The sequence below is a fragment of the Odocoileus virginianus genome, unplaced genomic scaffold (genome assembly GCF_023699985.2).
Source record: "Odocoileus virginianus isolate 20LAN1187 ecotype Illinois unplaced genomic scaffold, Ovbor_1.2 Unplaced_Scaffold_4, whole genome shotgun sequence".
Lineage (NCBI taxonomy): Eukaryota > Metazoa > Chordata > Mammalia > Artiodactyla > Cervidae > Odocoileus > Odocoileus virginianus.
This window is the reverse complement of record NW_027224266.1, coordinates 1,285,889-1,290,313: the sequence shown is the minus strand read 5'-3', so window position 1 is coordinate 1,290,313 and position 4,425 is coordinate 1,285,889. Positions and strand designations below refer to the sequence as shown.

The 4,425-nt window shown below is 43.4% G+C and overlaps 1 non-coding gene across 1 annotated transcript; it reads right to left on the bottom strand.

Moving 5' to 3' along the window:
* Positions 1 to 3,179: 3,179 nt before the first annotated feature.
* Positions 3,180 to 3,252, bottom strand: TRNAG-UCC (transfer RNA glycine (anticodon UCC)). The gene has a single exon. It is a non-coding gene; the product is annotated as a tRNA-Gly (tRNA).
* Positions 3,253 to 4,425: the final 1,173 nt, after the last annotated feature.

Sequence of the window (4,425 nt, the reverse complement as noted above, 5' to 3'; positions counted from 1 at the left end):
TGAAATAAAGGGATAAAAGACAAGTGGCAGCGAGGAAAGTGGCACCATAAGAGCTACACAATAACAGCTAGAAATAAACTGGTCTCACAATAGTGTTGAGAGCAAGGTACAGATAATTTTCTGCCACAGTCACATTGTATCCACCGTGCAGTGTGTTCACTAGTCAGATATACCATTGGTAATATTTCCAGTTAGGTAGGAGATGCTCTTAGTGCTCCTCCCACATCCTCTCTGATCTCCTACCAGGTCCATCTTACCAGCCTGACCTCCAGTGGCTGGTCCATACATCTTTGCTGGAAGGCTGACTTGGGACTGCTGGAACCAACTTCTCCCCCACACACAACAGTGCCTGGGAACCAACTTTGAACAGATGTCTGATGAGTATGGAGGTAAACATACCTCAGATATCTGGCTCCTTCCGTGGATTATGCTGAGATGTCTGTTTTCCATTTCCAAGGTTTCCCGATGGAAATAAACTTCAGTTGCTCACTGTGGTAGCTGATCTTTTTAAAGCACCTTCTATTGACTGTCTCCCCTTCCCCATATCCCTTCCACATTCCCAACCAGTGTTCCGTGCCTCCCTAAAACACTTTGTATGTTCTTTTTTTTTTTAATTGACTATGCCCTGCAGCTTGCTGGATCTTAGTTCCCCCACCGTGGATTGAACCTGTGTCCCTAGCAGTGAAAGCACATTGGTCCTAACCACTGAACCACCAGGTACTTCTGTACATTCAATTCTTACCTAACATTCTGCCTCTGAAGAAAACCCAACCAGGACAAACATGGGCAGCATTGAAGGTAGATCTATAGAGTTATGCCTGCTACTGCAGTATGGTCAAGGGCATCCCAGAGAACAAAGGATGACTACTAACTACAGCTCCTTCCCTGGCTGCACCTCTGCCATGAAAAGAATCCTTTTTCTATCTAATGGGGACAATCAGCCTAGGGTAAACAATGGAAAGAATTCAGTCCAAAGAAGAGGATTTTTAAATATAATATCTCCAAGGCAGACTGTGTATTTATAAGAGTCTTAGGCTGGTAGAAAGAAAGTGAAAGTGAAAGTTGCTCAGTCATGTCCAACTCTTTGGGACCCCATGGACTATAGCCTGCCAGGTTCCTCTGTCCATGGAATTCTGCAGGCCAGAATACTGGAGTGGGTAGCCGGTCCCTTCTCCAAGGGATCTTCCCAACCCAGGAATCAAACCCAGGTCTCTCGCATTGCAGGCAGATTCTTTACCATCTGAGCCACCAGGGAAGCCCAAGAATACTGGAGTGGGTAGCCTGTCCCTTCTCCAGGGGATCTTCCCCACCCAGGAATCGAACCCGGGTCTCCTGCATTGCAGGCGGATTCTTTACCAGCTGAGCTACCAGGGAAGCTCTAGGTAGACTGGCAGGGGCAATGTCATTCATTTTAAATTCTAAGATTATATTCCTCTCACACAGTTCAAAACAATGTACTGCCTGCCAATCAGGATATGGTTTTGGTCACATTACATGCAAGAACGATCATAGGAATAACACTGGCCCTACTCTATAGAAGATTAACATTATTATTTGTATTAAGAAGACCTATAATACAGATTTGTCTGTGATAATAGTTAATATCACAGTTCTGTGACATATAATCACTCTCATGTAGGTAGTTGCATTAAATGTCTCAAGTTGTAGCAGAGAGGGCTACTTGGAAGTAAGCTCCTGAAGATCTTGACGGCAGGGCAATGGCTGGAAAGTAGAAAGTGGTAGACAGCTCTCCCACCCCACCCCCGCAAGGGTGCCAGAGATCAAGAACAATCCTGAAGCCCCCAGATTGCAGGTTTTCCAGAAGGAAAATGATCTCACCTTGATGAAAGAGAGTTCAGGTATATCTTTGGCCTAGGAACAGTGGTTGTAGCCAAATGGAAAGACAGGTTGGGCATCCCCTAGCCAGCTAACCCTCAGAATACCTTCTAGACTGGCTCTGCCACCGGGGACCAGACCAGGATTCCATGCAAATGACACTTCAAACAGTAGTGAATAAAACAGGAGAGTTGATTCTCTGATGTGATTCTAAAACTCTCAGAGAACAATGCAGAGCTCTCTTAAGACATAATAAAAATATAGCCTAGGTGAGGGAGAGTACTTGTTCCCACTTCAGCTTAATGAGTAAGTAAATGCAAAAGGGACTGTAGCCACACCAGACAAACAGCAGGGAATTTAGTCCCTCAATTAATTCAATAAATATTTATTGAACATGTATATATGACAGCATGATATTGTGCTAAATATCAAAGAGGTAGTATTTCTTTTAAAGGTACAATGTTCAATAATAAAAAAGATGACTTATCGTGGTGCTTACAGCTTGCCAAGCACTATTCTACTTTGTAAGGTTCATAAGACATAGCTATAAGAACCTTTCATCCCCCACTTTTACACATGGGGACAGAGATTAAGTGGCTTGCTCATAGTCATGCAAATGGTTGGTGCTAGAGCTGGGATTAGAGTGTGCTGACCCCCAGCTAGTCCTAGCCTCTATTGCTCCATTGCCTTGGAATTTACATGCTGGTGAACAAAAAGATCTTGTATAAGATATTAATCATTTTTGCAATCATTTAATTTCAATCTTAATCTAGACCTTGTAGGAGGTGTTATGTACAGAGTGCCCTGAGCATGTTCACCAGCTTATTCACTCCATAAATACATACTGATTGCCTACTCTGTGCCAGGTTCTGCGGGAGATACTGGGAATTTAATGAGAGCAAAACAGATACCTCCTCTGCTGTCTTGTGCAGGGAGGAGGGTGTGAGACATTATTTGAATAATGACACACATTTATATGTGATTGCAAAGGTGGTTAATGCTTTGAAGGAAACTACTGAGATTATTAAGAACATATAATATGAGGACTTGACATTTAAAATGAGATCAAGTGAGATCTGAAGAATGAGTAACAATTACCGTGGTAAGGAGAAGAGGAGCATACATTTCAGGGAAGTGTGTACCAAAGCTCCGAGGTAAGAAAATCCAAGGCACTGAGAGAAAACCAATGAGGCTGTTCTCCCATGAGTGAGAGGGAGAGTAGAGTGCAAGGAGGTAGGGCTGGTGGGGATGGGTCACACGATTCATCAGTCAATTAGGTTACTTTTGAAAGCAGAAGGCCCTCTTTTTTTTCCACTGCGCTGCCCTGGCCTGTGGGATCTTAGTTCCCTGACCAGGGATCGAACCTGCACCCCCTGCATTGGAAGCCCAGAGTCTTAACCACTGGACCACCAGGGAAGTCCCTTTGAAAGTGAAAGGGATGCTGATAATAATTAAACCAGGACAACAGGCATAAACAGGTTTTGAATTGGGTAAATTGGGACATATGGTGACCCTAATTTAGGCCTTGTAAAGGTTTTATTCTCTATCCTAAGAATAATAAGAAGCCATTGCATGATTTTAAATGAAAGGTGGGGGACATGTATAATCATATTTTATTATGGTTATTTTTAAGAACGCTCTAGCTGTAATGTGTAGAATAGATAACACAGTGATCGCAAATGCAGAAAGACAAATAAGGACATTATAGAAGAATCCAAGTGAGAAATGATGGTGCTTTGGACCAGAGTGAAAGTAATGGAGATGGAGAGGAGATGGAACCTAGTGACTGTGACTAGTAAAATCAGTACAACTTGAAGACCTATTGGGTTTGAGAAATAGAGAGGGTGACACAGGAGAAACCTGGAAACTGATTAATGAGGTCAGGAGAAGTGAGAAAGAAATGGCCAAATAAAGAATGAAGAATGAAAGAAATGATCAAACAAATGTCTGAATGGCCAATTATTCACCATGAGGAATCTGAAGAGTCTAAGAAAGCTGACAGCCCGGCATTAGGGACTACTTCTCACAGCCCCATTGTTTCCCACCTTGGCTTTTGGAAACAAGCCATTTCTTGTGGTCTAAACACATATGCACAATTAAAGAATGCAGGTTTATCTGAGAGGCCTAGAACTAAGCAAGTGGCAGAAGCAGAAGATGGTGTTCAAGGATGGCAATGTGATTTCAGAAAGGAAATGCATGTTGAAAAAGATTTGGAAGAGAAGGAAAGACCTGACTTGTAAAAGAAATAGGTAGTCCAGATAGAAGGAAAGGCATATGAACAAATCCTACTAGGTTGTGTGTTAAGAGTATGTTAGTGACTTTCCAGGGCTTCCCTGGTAGTTCAGTTGGTAAAGAATCCACCTGCAATGCAGGAGACCCCAGTTTGATTCCTGGGTCAGGAAGATCCGCTGGAGAAGGGATAGGCTACCCACTCCAGTATTCATGGACTTCCCTGGTGGCTCAGATGGTAAAGAACCCACCTGCAATGCGGGAGACCTGGGTTCGATCCCTGGATTGGGAAGATCCCCTGGAGGAGGGCATGGCAACCCACTCCAGTATTCTTGCCTGGAGAATCCCCATGGACAGAGG